Here is a 16,169-nt window from a genome sequence, read left to right on the forward strand (position 1 = left end):
CGGATAGGCCCTCCCAACACCTGCTACAGAAGGGTTTTGGAGATCCAGTGAGCAGATGGGAGTGTGTCGCGTGTGTGTGGCCTATCCGTAATCTAGGTCCGGCCACTTCGATGAATCTGCTGTGTCAGTCAGTAGTGTATCGTTATATGTGTAGTTTTATTATGTGTAACGTGTTGTCGGTCTGTGTATCCCAGTTGGCTTCCCACGTTTTGGGAAAGTGTTGTCTTATGTGTGGTGGGGGTGAAAACATTTATTGAACATTTGTTAGCCGAAGAGCAGCCTCTATGAGTGGGGTCCTCCGTCCAGGACTCCAATGGCGGATGCTATCCGGCGGGCCCGCTCGATCAGCCGTTGCTGGTCTTGCGGGGCAGTGCTGCACAGAGCAGCCTCCCAAGAGGAGAAGGTGGGGATGCGTATAGGGGTGAGCCCGTCTGGTGGACACGGACACCACCATACAAAGTGGTAGAGGGTGGGAGTGGGGCTCTGGCAAGCCGGGCAGTTGCTAGCGTATTGGGGTGGGGAAGAAGAGGAGTTTTTGGGGTAACTTTGGGAACGTGTGTGCCTGGAGCTGCCGCCATGACGTGGCGTCGGCGCGGGATAGCGAGTGGTGGGGTGAAGGTAGGGTTTTTCTTTGTGTGCGGTAGTCGGCGAGTGTGAGTGTATAGTTGAGAGGTTCGGGGGATGGGATGATGGAAGCTGATGTCTTGGAGCCACCCTGGATCTGTCTGTCCGCTTCCTCTGACACCCGGTGGGTCATTTCTCGGGCGAGTGCGTGTGCGTGCTCATTTCCAGGAAGGCAGGCATGACCACGGGTCCAGATGATAGGAATGAAGGGAAGCTTGGATGGATCGGAGCGTCGAAGAATATTGTTTGCTTGGATGGAGAGGATTCCAGAAGAATATGCCAGGCAGGCGACCTACGAGTCTGTTATAATTGACCAGGTATCGTCGTCGTCAGCTTCCGCGGGTCGGGCGGTGGTGATGTGGGACAGAGCCAATGCTATGGCTGCTTCCTCGGCCACCCTGACGGAATCGGTGCGTACAGAGCAAGTTGTTTGCGCATTGCCAGCAACTGTAGAGGCCACTGCCACTTTAACGTTGGGGTTGGCTGGGTAACTGGCTGCGTCGGTGTAAATCACATGTGGGTCATGGCCGTGCTGGCGGACTAGCGCTTTGGCTCGGGGCGGCGTCGGCCCTGGTTGGTTTCCACGTGCATGTTCTTGGGGAGCGGGGCAACTTGTAAACATGCACGAAGGACCGGGGCAAGAGCCACATTGTTTGGAGGGAGAGGTGACGACGGCTCGGGGCATCCCAGGCGGGCGAGCACGTGACGACCAGTGCGGGTGGGGCTAAGGTGGATAAGCTGACCAGCTCGTTGTGCCTCAGTAATTTCCTCTATGGTGTTGTGGACACCCAATTAAAGGGGACGTTGTGTAGAAGTGTAGGGGGGAAGTCCCAGGGCAGCTTTGATTTCCGCCCGTAAGGCAGTGTTGAGGCGCTGGAGTTCGGAGCGCAGCAAATTGTGGAAGGGAAAGTGGTAGGAAAGGCGGCTGATGAGTAGAGACTGAACTATGCGGAGGGTGTCTGCTTCCTTGAGGGCGGCGCGTCTGTTGGAGATGCGACGGATCATGTGCGTGATTTGCGTGATTCGGGCTTTGAGGGGTGAACTGTGTGCGTAGCGCGGCCGTTAGACTGTAGATGGAGGCCTAGGACTCGGACTCGGGTGACGCACGGGATCAAATTACTGGTAAGGTAAACGGATATTTCTGGCTTGGTTACTGGTCGCATGTGGGGAGCAACACAAGAAGCCCGGACTTCTCCGCTGCGCAAGACAGGCCCCCCAGAGAGGCATAGTTCAGAACTACATCTGCTGCCTCTTGCAGGGCGTCCTATATTTGGCCTTCCGATCCGCGTGTTGCCCATTTGGTCACATCATCCGCGTACAGCGCGTGGCGCAGCTCCGGAATTGCGTTGAATAGAGGAGGCAGCTTAGCCATGGCCACATTGAAGAGTATCGGGGATAGAACTGAGCCCTTGGGCGTTCCTCTTCCAGTCAGTTGAAAGGGTGGTGAGCGGTGCTCACCTAACCCTATGGTGGCTGTCCTATCAGCCAGAAAGGCTTTGACGTAATTGTATGTGTGTTCTCCACAATTTGATGAAGCGAGATTGTCAAGAATGAGGTCGTGTGCGACGTTATCAAACGCACCTTTTAGCTCGAGTGTCAGGACGGCGCGTGTTTGAGCTGTGTTGGGATGATCCAGGATGTCGTGCTTGGGTTGGAGGAGCACATCCTGTGTGGCCAGGTGGGAACGAAAACCGAACGCTGTGTCGGGGAAAAAAGTGGGTGGCATCGAGATGTGGTTGCAGCCTAGCAAGAAGTATATGTTCGAGAAGCTTGCCCAGACACGAAGTAAGTGAGATGGGGCGGAGGTTCCCAAATGAAAGAGGTTTGCCTTGTTTGGGTATCAGTATGATGTCCGCGTGCTTCCCTTCCTGTGGTAGAGTGCTCTTGCGCCACGCATTGTTGTAGTAAGCCGCCAACTGGGATGGCGTGGTCGTCCAGCGTTATGGCGTGGCCGTCCGCTCCCGGTGCAGGGCTTTTTGTGAGGTGTTGAAGGGCCGTTCTCACTTCCGCCTCTGTGATGTCAGCATCGAGCAGGACATTCGCGTCATATGTGTCTGGGTAAGGCCGATACTGGGGGCGGGAACCGACGCTGATATAGCGCTGTTTCAGTGTAGCGATAAGGGTGTCTTTGTCAAGGTTTTCCCTGTGGAATAATGTACGGATGGCTTTCGTGGTTTCAGTTTTGGTCTGCTTGGGGTCGAGGAGATTGCGTAGCAGCGACCATGTCATTGCTGTTCAAAGGGTTCCTTGTAGCTGGTTGCAGGAATTTTGCCAGTTGGCCCATGTCAACTCTGCTGCGTAGCGTTCGGCTTCGGTGGTGAGCAAGGCGATCCGTTTACGAATTTTCTGATTGTGCCTTTGCCCTCGCCATCGTTTGCTGATGCTACGGCGGGCATCCCAAATATGAATAAGGTGGTTGTCCACGTCTGGCATGTGAGCTGTTGTTTGTACGGTTTTAGTAGTGTCTGCCAGATCGCTTTGAATTTGTCCGCTATCTCAGTGAAGAGGATGCAGTGATCACTGCCGAGTGTCTCTCTAAGGTTTGACCACCTGTGGTTGCTCAGGCCATGGGTTAGAGTGAGGTCCGGACATGTATCCGGTGTAACGCTGTTACCCAGGCGAGTTGGCTGGCCAGGTTCTGTAAGAACCGTAAGATGGCACCTGGCTATTGTCAGGGCTAGCTTTCGTCCCTTGGGAGTTTCTGTCATGTAGCCCCAAGTAGGGTGTGCCGCGTTGAAGTCGCCCACTATAAGTACGGGGCTGTTGGTCCGTTTTGCTAAAGATAGGGTGCTGTCGAAGAGGTGGTCAAATGTGTCTCGTCTGGCCTGGGGCATACTCTATATGTTGAGGACGTATACACTTGTTTGCTTGGAGGTATTCGGGATGATTTCTAGTAATACGTGTGGGATGTGATGGGGACTGCTTGGAGAGTGGTCAATGACTGCAATCCTCTTGTCTACAAATGTCGTCACTAGAGGCACCTGGTCGTCATTTCTGGAGTTGGAGTACGGAGAGTAGCCTGGTGGGTGGGATCGCATCTGACTTCTTGAAGAGCAATAACGTCGGGCGAATTTGAGTGCGTGGCTGTATATTGCAAAAGTGCACCTTTCGTGCAGCGGTAGCATCTACAATTCCATTGTAGAGGCTACCGCCACAAGAAAGGGGTTTCTTTTAATTCGCCCATGATAATCATCATCATCGTCTGAGAGAATCGTAATTTCTGCAGTGAGTTTCTGAAGCGACCATAGCCAACGCTATTCATGAGACATAGAAAGCTTCACTTTGAAAGCAAATTGCCATACTCTCCTCATTAACATTATTTTGAAGGTTGCCACACAGGAATCATACCGGACAGAGAGGGCATGACACGGCGACGAAGTCTAACTAAGAACTCACTGTCCATTCTGTGGACCAAACACACATTAATGTTCCATGTATTCTGTGGACCATACCACAAGGTTATGTTCTGTTGTGAACTACTGATAAAGCGGTTCCTCTCATTGGTTCCCGTGGCGCAGTGGTAGTCTTGGGTTCTGGCGGTGACGCCCGGGGTTCGATTCCCGCGAGCTGTAAATTTTTCCCCAAGAGAATTTCTTTCTGTAACCCGTTTTCTTAACTAAATTCTACGCATTATTTATATAAATTAGTGGGGACTGGTATCTTTTAGGTCGCTTTAGTCGAATAAGGATAAAGGTAGATCCTTATTTGTTCGTCCCACGGTATATTTTTATACCGTGGTATGGTATACTGAATAAACCTGAACGTTACCCTGCGGTCTAGTCCACAAAATAATGCTGATATCATGACAATGCTGATGTCATGAATAATGCTGATATCACAAAATAATCATGACGGGGAGTGAACGCGTCCATACGAATGCAAGAACAGTGGACCTGCAGTACCGCAAAAAAAAAAAGACCCCTGCGGCTCATCACATGTCTTCAGCGGGACTCAAAAACATCCAAACAAAAACGCCCCCAACAAACACCAGGAAATTCAAACGAATTTTATTTCCCAACGGGAATCAATAATTGTCCCTGAGCTTTATTTAGCCCATACGTATTGTAGCCGGTGCGGCGTCCTCAGCAAGAGGAGGAAGATGACAGCAGGTTGGTAGGCTTGGGCCGCTGGGAACCATTAGGGATGTGCTACACTTGCGAGATAAGCCCGAGGCAGAGCGGGGCATTAAAGTAAGAGACAGCTGGTAATAGAGACGCGAGAACCACACAGTGGCGCTAATCTTCCTCGGGCACATCATAAACACGCTCGCCACCTGGTTTGTGCCTTGGCAAAGCTCATCATTCTCTCTCTCATGAAATCAGCGCGACAAGCAACAAAATGAGAAGAAATGCGAAGTCGAAGGCGCGTCCTGACGACCGCAGAAGCAGGCTTCAAGCCGGTCGCGCTAGCAAAGAGTAGAGGAAGCTGGCTCCTCTCCCATGGCCAGTGGGTCTTGGAGCGGTTCGCGCTGTTCTAAGAGCTGGGATATATATGTAGACGCTTGATCAGGGGAGTCATTTGGCTCTCTGTCCGCGTGATTATTGCTTCATATGCATTGCAGGGATGGACCGAGAAGCTGTTAGCAAAACTTTAAGTCGTCTCCCGCTCTTCTTGCCACCCATTACATTTCGCTCTGCCGTCAGGCGGCTACGAACCCCTCGGAGTGGGCCGCCTGATTCATCCTACCTCTTTAATTTAGAAAGGCCGAACCCGGCAATTGAGGTAACAGCGGGAGAATATCCCACCTGATTAGAGAGAGCCCTTTGCGACACGGAGCTGCCGAAATCGGAGTATTTTTTTTTGTTTGCGGGCTCGTTCTTTATATGTATGTCCCTTTTATTGAAAAGGTTTCTTTCGTTGTTTTTGTTTTCTTTTTGTCTCCGCCCTGCTGCTTCCTCTCTTGATAGATTTTAGGGATTAGCAAGCTGCCTAGAGCAGAGTTTCCCCACAAACTCGACATAAAATAATGAATATTTTATTTAAATAAAGCAATTATTAATGACTTTTTTAATAGACACAGTAACATTGGGAGGGCTTCAGGCACTGCGTTGGCACGGGAACGAATTTTAATCTTTTTAGGATTTAAACTGGTTGTTAAATCGACACCGAGGTGACCGACTGAAATGCCCAAGTTGAACAGCAGATAGTCTGCAAGCATCTATCAACATGACTACTCGATCAAACAGCTCTGCTCGCTAGCATATATTTTAACACAGCTCGTACTATGAGTGCTATATCAATAATGATAGTTCCTTTATTTTCAACCCATCATTGATGGGGGATATCGGGGAAAAAAGCTGGAAAAAAGAGAAAAAAATGAGAAAGAGAGAAAACAGCTTGACTAGTTTCCTACGCTCGATTGAGAAAAAATTGAGATACTTCGGTGCGGACCCCTTTTCTTTTCCTTCTTTGCCTTCTATCTCGCTCCCAAAGCCAGACAACTACCCTCGTTTTTTGATCATTGAATCTGTGGACAAATCGAAGCCGGTTTCCTCTCAATCTGTATTTCTTGTTTCTAAATACCTTGAAGATATCATCGGTAAAACATATGACGCCAAAAAGCTCAGAACTGGTGAAATGCTAATTAAAGTTAAAACTCAGAAGCAATCCACAATCCTCCTGAAACAAACCCGCATGGCAGATCTGGAGATCAGGGTCACACCCCACCGCAGCCTCAACAGTTGTCAAGGTGTGATCTCTGAGGCAGATCTCCTAACCGAGACAGATACTGATCTGCTCGAAGGCCTAAAAGACCAAGGCATGACAGCAGTAAGGCGCATCTTCATTAGGAGAGACAACAAATAAATAGCCATCAAACATCTGATCCTGACTTTCGACCGCTGCACAATGCCCGAGCATGTCAATGCAGGTTTCATCCGTTGTTCTGTCCGGCCGTACATCGCGAACCCGCGGCGCTGTTTCAAGTGCCAGAGGTTCGGCCATGGTACCAACTCCTGTCGAGGCAGAACAACGTGTGCCAAATGCGCCCAGCACGATCATCTCTCCGACAACTGCACTGCAACCAACTTCACCTGCCCGAATTGCCAGGGTCCACACGCAGCATACTCTCGCGCTTGTGAAAAGTTTCATCTTGAAAAAAAAATCATTAACCTTAAGGTAACCGAAAACATCACCTTCCCAGAGGCGCGAAAGAGGTTCGCCTCCTTCCCTCTGGGCAGGTACGCCGACGCAGCTCGCCTGGGGGCGGAGCGGCGTTTGGTTTCGGCGGGGACCCAGTACCGCGAGTTAGACTTGGTCCCGACCCCGCCACCCCCCCCCCCCCCCCCTGCGTTGCCTATGGCAGCCCAACCCGCCTCCGCACCGCTCGCTCACCCAGCAGCGGCTGTGGTGGCAACAACATCTGTTGGGGATGCCGCTGCATCCACTGCTTCTTCTCCACCGGCCCAAAGCACACGCAAGGGCACGGAGATGGAGACGGCGGCAGTCGCAGCGACCCCCTCCCCCGCGTCACTGCCTGTGCCACCGGTGGTGCTCCCCACGCCTTCGGCACTGGCAGCGTAGGCAAAGAACACCCGAAAGGGTACCACGTCAAGGGGGCGCAGTCCGCTGGGCACCCCTTGCCTTCAGATGACGACATGGACGTCATGGACGTCGAGCCCTTCCGGCTTTCATCGCAGCGGCAGGAACGGGCTGCGACGTCCAGGTCAGTACAGAAGGCCAGAAAACCCCTTCCAAGAGTCCAAGCCCCGAAAGACCCTACATAACTAGTCACACTCCGGTAGCTCCGAACACATCATAATGGGAAGAGAAAACATAATACAATGGAACTGCAGAGGTCTTCTGAATAATCTTGACGATGCATACGAAATACTGCATGCTTATCAGCCAAGTGTAATGTGTGTTCAGGAAACACATTTGAATTCTAAACACACAAATTTCTTGAACAGTTACTTGATATACAGAAAGGACAGGGATGGCTGTACGCACTCTTCTGGCGCTGTGGCCATAATTGCCCGGAAATCCTTAGCCTGCCACCCTGTCACTCTGAACACTGTCCTTGAGGCTGTAGCAATTCGAACAATAATATTTAATAGGTTGATAACGGTATCCCCCATATACATTCCTCCTGATCTTGCACTTTCGAGCTCTGACTTCGTGGTGCTGGTTGACCAGCTGCCCGAACCGTGCAACCTTACATGCGACCTTAATGCTCACAACTCTCTTTGGGGCTCTTCTCGCACGGACGCCCGAGGTCGCCTGATAGAGAAATTCCTTACATTTTCAGGAGCATGCCTTTTCAACAATAAACAGCCTACATACCATAACATAGGACACAACACATACTCATATCTTGACTTGGCGATTGGCTCCGCAGTTCTCTTTCCTCTTTTCGAGTGGGGTGTGGGCACTGACCCATACGGTAGTGACCACTTCCCCACCTCACTAACGTATATAGGTAAAGGCGCATGCAGTCCATCTTCCCAAAACAGGTTCAATGAAGCAAGAGCTAACTGGAATACATTTACAGAGACATCCAAACTACACCACACATTCATAGGACACCTACAGGTTGAAGAAGCTACCCAACTGCTCACGGCGCACATCCTCGACGCCGCCGAAAGGTCCATTCCCCACGCCTCTGGTGCCCCGCGCAACCAGCGGAGGCCGTGGTGGAATGAGGACTGTAGGCGGGCGCGAGAGGCCCAGAACAAGGCGTGGGGTATCCTTCGTCGGTACCCCACGTCGGGAAACCTCCTCTTGTTCAAACGGGCCAAGGCATTAGGAAAACGTGTGCGCCGTGAGGCAAAACGAGAGAGTTGGCGTACATTCAAACATCAATAAACTCCAACACAGACACATGGAAAGTATGGACACGAATACGCAAACTCAAGGAACAACAAACACACAGCCTGCCTCTCGTCAGCACTACAGGGGACACACTCGAAGACGAGGCTGACACACTCACACAACACTTCCAACACGTTTCTAGTTCAACACACTACACAAACACTTTCATGAAACACAAACAAATGGCCGAAAAGAAGCCTATACTAGATAAGAATAGGTCAACATCTTCTTATAACTCAGAGTTTCCACTACATGAGCTGAGGGCTGCTTTGAGCACGTGTAAACTCTCAGCTCCAGGCCCAGACAACATCACATACACAATGATACAACACCTGCACGCAGACACACTTCTAACACTCTTACACCTATATAACAAGATTTGGCTTTCGGGGCACATTCCAAACTCTTGGAAGGAGGCTATAGTTGTAGCTTTCCTGAAGGAGGGAAAGGACCCGTCATCCTCCTCAAGTTACCGTCCTATTGCCCTGACGAGCTGCTTTTGCAAGCTCTTCGAGAAGATGATAAATCGCAGGCTCGTGTACTTCCTTGAGTACAACGGTCGTCTCGAGAGCTGCCAGGCATGCTTCAGGGCGGGGCGATCCACGAATGATCAACTCGTAGCTCTTGAATCGTATATTTAGGATGCCTTCGTGCATAAACAGTATTGCGTAACTGTGTTTTTCGACCTCGCGAAGGCATACGACACCGCTTGGCGTTATGGGATCCTTAGTGACCTCAAGTCATTCGGTGTTTTGGGTAACATGTTGAACGCTCTTGTCAGTTACTTGTCAGACAGAACGTTCCGAGTAAGAGTCGGTGGTGCACTCACAAAGGTTCACGTGCAAGAAAATGGCGTGCCACAAGGTTGCGTGTTGAGCTGCACTCTCTTCATAGGAAAAATGAACTCTCTTGTTAAGGCACTGCCACCTACAATCTCTTATTCCATGTATGTAGATGACGTCCAGATATCCTATAAATCATGAAATATGTCAATCTGCGAACGTCAAGTCCAGCTTGGTGTAAAGAAACTTGCCGGCTGGGCAGACAAGAATGGTTTTAAATTGAATCCTGTAAAAAGCTCCTGCGTTGTGTTCTCCAGGAAGCGCGGGGTCCATCCGGACCCAGACATTCATCTTAATGGCGTGTCGCTTCCTGTGAACAAGGAGCGCAAGTTCTTAGGTGTTGTGTTTGACCACAAACTCACATTCATTCCCCACATCAAGGAACTTAAAAATAAATGTCTCAAAACAATGAATATACTTTAGGTTCTCTCCCACCAATCCTATGGTTCCGACAAAGAACTCCTGCTTCGCTTGTATACTGCTTTGGTTGGGTCTCGTTTGGACTAAGGCAGTGTGGTGTATGGGTAGGCGACTAAGACAGCCTTGCGAATTCTGGACCCAACGCTACACTTGGGTCTTCGTCTTGCTTCGGGTGCTTTTCGCACTAGCCCTGCCGAGAGTCTTTATGTCGAGTGTGATAAGTGGAGCCTTGAGAACCAACGAACGTACATGGACTTGCTTTATGCTTTTAAAATTTCGTCGCTGAATAATCATCCTTTTTATCCTGTCTTTAACGATACATCAACATCTCTGCTCTTTGTAAATCGCCCATCCGTTCCTCTGCCCTTTTCACTTAGAGTGAGAGAGCGAGCCTCGGATCTCAGTTCTTCGTTTTTAGATGTATACAGGTCATCCTTTTCTAACAGTTTACCACCTTGGCAAGTTCGTCCTGTGTCGTGCGACCTTTCTTTTATGAGACTTGACAAAAATCATGTACCACGAGCTGCAATACTGCAGCACTTTCTGTCTTTGCAGTTTAAATACACATGTGCAGAATTTTATAGTGACGCTTCTAAAACCTCCACTATGGTGTCCTGCGTTGCTCATGGTCCAAATTTCCATGCAGCCAATACCATGAGCGTGCACACAACAATTTTTTCAACAGAAGCGTAGGGAATATTACTGATTGTACGACACATTCTTGAAAATCAAATTCCCAATTCCATCATCTATACAGATTCTTTGAGTGTTGTTCGCGCACTGTCATCGCACAAGCCCCCCCAAAACCACATAGTTAATCTTGTATTCAACACTATCATGCCCGTGTATGCACAAAAGCATGAGCTGGTCCTCTGATGGGTCCCAGGACACGCAGGGATCCCTGGGAACGAGTTGGCAGACGAGAGGGCCGCTGCTGCTGCACTCAGGAACACTGTAGACATTACAATGATACCCTACACAGACCTCAAGCCACACATAAGACAACCCCTGCGCAGAACATGGCAAACACACTGGGACGAACAGACAGACAACAAACTACATGTCATTAAGCCACACTTGGGACGGTACACGGCTGACTCACACAACAGACACACGGAAGTCGCCTTGGGTAATCTGCGGATAGGGCACACCCATGCGACGCACTCGTATCTGCTGACGGGATCTTCTAGACCACAGTGCAGCAGGTGCGGAGAGGCCCTATCCGTAGTGCACATACTAATCACATGCAAGGCACTTCACACAACACGACACAAACACTTCAGAGAACTCTACAGACAACATATTCCCCTACATCCATCGTTTTTTCTAGGTGACGATGCCATTGTTTCCGTGAAACGTGTGTTTGAGTATTTGTCAGACGTCATGTTTTTAAACCTCATTTCCTATCACGCATAATGAAAGCTGGCCCTATACACCAGTCATGCTCATTGTCGTTTTCTGATTTTACGTTTGTTTTTGTTGACTTAGTGTTTAAGGTTTCACCCCTCATATATGACTCTTGTTTTGGCGCTCTTTGCCCCAGTTGGCCTTGCGCCATAAACATCCAACCATCATCATACCCCGTACCCTGACGTTCAGAGTAGTTACAAATTTAAGAGGATTATCTTTAGATATTACCGCAAAAAATGTTACTGGAAAATCATTCCGTAAATTTGGTGGGCCCGCCAGCCTTTCAGGAAACTGACACCATCACACACAGGCGGGACCATGTTAGCAGCAGCTGTGAGATATGCACCGGGTCGTTAAGTCTAACGTTGCGGGTTCAAGTTTTAATGGTCAACTGGTACAGACAGCTCGACTTACGATTAGCTGGGCGCATTCGGAACGTCGAGAAGCATACCGTAAGGGCTACCGAAAGTAACCGATACCCCACTGTTTCAAGTACTGGCTTGGCGTCGCTTTGAATTCGTCGAGATTAACGTTACGGCAAGCAAATGTTTAGCTTAACAATTGTTTAGCTTAACAGGCCATGGATAAAGGTGCGGCAATTTTTTATGCACCTTTTCTCGCGAGTGCATCATATTGTGACCTTGAGAATGGTAGGGCGCCAACATAAACTGAAACCATGTTTGGTCATCGCTTCCGTGCGTAGAGAATGGAGGCAGTGGCTTACGCGAAGAGCCACTACATAGTGTACACGTCAGATTTGGGTTTCAAAAAAGCAAGACGAGTACCGAAACTATGATAATCGAACTCAGCCTTTCAAGGCCACCTTACACGAGCTTGGAGGGGCAGGAGAAAATAATTGGGACAGGCACACGCACACGCACGCACGTACGCACAGAGGGGCAAGGGCAATATCGTTTTCTTCACCCGTCGTGCAACCTGCACCGGGAGTGACATTTTGTTTTTCCAGCCTTGCACCCTGCTTCCGCTACCGGCCGCAGCATACTGTTGCAATATTGGTGCACAATCTTTTCCTAATGTCGCGACCACGAAGAGTTCGTTTAAAGTGTTTTTGGTAATCTGAAGGGTACAAGTGGGCGAGAATTTTTGAAATTGATAGTGCGTAAAGAGAACTGTCTTGAATGACATTGAATACACGGTATCAACAGCGGACGTTCGAACAGTTTTGTGGCGAACCGGTAATAGTTATTTAATTTTTTTGGTCAGTTCTGGTTCGGCTTCAGCTGATCAAAAAATAAAGGTTCGGGTTTAGTTTCAGTTCCCGAAAAAATACCAGTTCGCGACAAACAAGCAATTCGGTTCCGGTTTTAGGTTCGGTTCCCGTTCTATACCCTGCAGTATCATCCCTTACCGACAACAGAAAAAAACAAAAAAAAAACACGAGTGACTCCTCTAATTTAGTATCTTTAAAGGCTAGCAAGGGAAAGAACTCCGCCGGCTAATTTTTCACATTCTTTCTTTTTCGACTGCCGGTGTTTGCAAGTGGTTTACATACAGCTTTTATTTTATAAATAACTCGTTGTATTTATTCCTCTGGGGTGTTTCTATGATTTTAACAAAGGTGTTTTAAATGCTGGTGCAAAATAGAAAAGGAAGCTTGATTCCTTTTTTGTTTAACATTATGGAACTACAAATAAGGAAGCTCTATGGGGCCGTTATACTATGAAATACGATTGGTTATATTGCCCACGGATAATATCTTCCCAGCACCGCACTCGCAGAAGTAGTGAAATTGATTTGATACGGGCTCGCCGACCGACCGACCGACCGACCTGCTTGCTCGCCTGCCTGATCCCTATTTGTATCGTTGTGACGAGGTGTCATCTCAACGAAGTAGCAAATGTTTCTGGTACTACTCTTAGTTTCAGAGCGGCGATTAGCGGCACGCCGAAATTTAATTTTATCCGGAACAGGCGGTAGGTGTCCTAACTTACATTCTCTTCTCCGCAGATTGCAGAGATGTTTGCCGGCATGCGTTTACAGAAATGCTATTCTTCAGGAAGGAAAATAGGAAAAATATAATAGATTTGTGTACTGTACAGTAGATTAGAAAAAGACTAGAAAAAAGAGACACCGATACAATCAGATTCCAGCACAATGTGTCCAATGGTTTCTTTTTCCCTTCCGCGGGCCACACATGCCCCACCACTTCGCATATACCTCCCCGTGAAGGTCTTCGTTCCCTAGCAGACTATTCTATTTTGAAAAGGGAAAGCAGTGCCCTTGGAGAAATCATACAGGTTTTTTTTTAGATAAATCTTTTCTGCGTTGTACACTTTTACCGACGTTTTCAATTCAATTTTCTTCCTTCATTTAGTTATTCGTGTCTGATCTGCCTTAAACAACAGTGCCTCCACTCTATTCATTCCCAGCTTCTCAAAGTTGGCTTGGCGCCCAGCGTATATCTTCCTACAGTCTTTCGTAAGTTGTTTTACCATGCAAGCTACTTACTAAGCGGCTTGCGCTTCTCCGGTTTAATTTTAAGCGCCACAGCCCGTCTGATTTTAAGTAGCGTACCGCATTCGCAAATGTGAGGCCAAGAACCATAACGCCTTTCCACATTCCTCGTACTACTTTGTGTACGTGATACAGGTGATACCTTACATATATCTAAGCTCTATAATAGCTGCGTTTCGCTTTCCTTTGATATTATGTTGTTCCTTGGGAGTTATGTAGCTTTTTGTTTCGTTTACCCACACTTCCAAATATTTTTATTTCTGTACTTGGTCATCCTCCCCCCTCCCCCTGCACTGGACTGACGCTGCGTCAGTGCTACAGTCGTTCAAACACATTGCCCCCCGCCTTTCTGAGTTATAAAACTTACCGCGGGGTTTGGGGCTTCGTGGTCACGAATATTTAACCTTTTGTAAACCTGCCTTCCTCACATGCGGTTACATAGTGAAGATTGCCCGGAAAAATATCTTGCCTCCTCGCGTGTATTGCGAGAGCATGCATTTAGGGACACAAAGCCTGTCAGCACAAAACGCAGGAGCAAGTAGGTTACGGAAGTCAGCGAAAAAATATGTTCACGCATTCTCACATCGCCATAGCAAGCTGAGATGTCCCCCCCCCCCCCCCTCATTTTTGTGACGACGTCAAACTTTATTGCGAGGGTAATAGCATGCAGAAGGAAATGGGCTTTCCTAGAAGGCTTTTGAAAAACTTACACACGTCGGGAAACGTGCGCAAGCATCTATTTGCTTACAAATAGCTGCGAGTATGGTTACATATATTGTTTCAGAGCCCAATTTAAAAAAAATGAACTACTCCTCTGTCGAAACGACAATGAAAGGGGAACGCGAAGCTTTTGAAAATCAAGTCTAAAACCAAACTAACCAACCCAGAAGCGAGCGGACCCCATTTACTTATGATTAGTATGGTGGTCATGGCCGTTAGACTAAGGGGGGCATTTTTTGTGTAAATTTGCTCGTCCATGCACTCCCCTCAAATCCAAACAGCTTCTACCATGTTGGAATGACGCAGTCGGACAGACGTCGGCTTTATAACGCTAGGGTCCCAGGTTCGATTCCGACCACAGGACGCGTTTTCATTTCTCTTCCCTTCACCCAGGATCAACATCATAGTCAAAGAGAGTGGCCGTTTCTGCAGGCGGTTTTAGGTCGACTACAGACGACCTCAGTGATTGGCTGAAATATCTGCGTTACAGCAGAAATTCATAGAAAATAAAAGCAGGAGTACTTGTTTTTCCAGACTCACTAAAGCAATATTGGTGGCATTAGTGACTGTTGCTTGTTTTATCAGCGGAACTTAGTTTAGTGACACCCCGTGAAATCGCCTTAGATAAGTAAAGTTTATTTCCGTGAAAAAACTCGTGATATCATCTCTAGAACTGCCCACAATTGATGCCTGACTTCTGACCTGGAAAGTGTGGTGCAGTGCCGTGCTATATAAACATAACCTGCTCAGTTCCTCTATGCATACACAGGCATAAGACAAAGAAGCCAATTATATGGGAAGTAGAACAGAAAGTCAACAACGGCGCGCTACAACAAGAAGAGACATTACCGTGGCGGAGGCTACAAAGATCCGGCCACTGGATCTCAGGCAAGCGCGCGATGGGTTCGGCTGATGCGCGGTTCACTTGGTGCGGCGCACTGTTCCGTCCGACCGGGCCCGACGGGACGTTGCTTCCATACCGCTGACCAGCATCGATTCGCCATGGCCGATTGTGCGGTTGCGCTTGCACCGTCGCCTATTCCTCAGACCAGGATTGCAGCGCGAAAGAAGGCAGGCGGAGCGCGCTACATCGAGGTACGCCAGCGAAAAGGGGATTGCGTGCCGCCTGATTGTCTGAATTGATCGATTCTGGCACGCGTCGCTTGCGCTTTCAGAACCCCGCCAGGTATAAGCCGAACAGGCGGTGCGCTGAAGCATCATAGAAAGCGTAACGTAGGCTTGGTTTATCGTCTACGTGTCGGTTTATTTTGTGGATTCTGTTCTGGCATAGGGATAGTTGTACCATTACTTTTGCTGCCCAGGCTGTATGCACCAGAGAATAACACGTATTATCCTACCTACGCAACATGGTTATGCGGCCCCGGCAACTAAGAAAGAGTAAGTTAATAAGCGATCCGCGTAGGGGAAGTTTGTAATACGACTGCACTGCGAAAGTTACAGCCCCAAACGTCCCAAGAAAACGTCTCGAGACAATGTTGCACGTGTTGCACATTGCGTAAGAGTTCACCATTGGGGAAGAGGTGACTCCGGCTTGTTTCCTTTTCCGTTATTTCTCTATTTCTTTTTATAAACCATATACCTATGCGCAAAAGCTGACTGCCTACAGTGTGAATGGTTGTTAGACTCGAAATACTGCTACTTTATTTTTTTTTTATTTACTTTGTTTTTATACTTCTGGAGAAAAATGCGGGAGCAACAGCAAAAGTTCTGTATTCTGACGGTTTGTATAAAATCAGATAATATCGTTACCAGGAAGACGGGATATCTAAGTAAGCAGAAATACCACTGCAAGTATATTGTCGTGAGGCTTGTAAAATATTACATCATTTATTTCCAGTTGGCTGGCTC

Source organism: Haemaphysalis longicornis, unplaced genomic scaffold (genome assembly GCF_048455015.1).
Source record: "Haemaphysalis longicornis isolate Haplotype H1 unplaced genomic scaffold, Haemaphysalis longicornis Haplotype H1 scaffold_3, whole genome shotgun sequence".
In the NCBI taxonomy this organism is placed as follows: Eukaryota; Metazoa; Arthropoda; class Arachnida; order Ixodida; family Ixodidae; genus Haemaphysalis; species Haemaphysalis longicornis.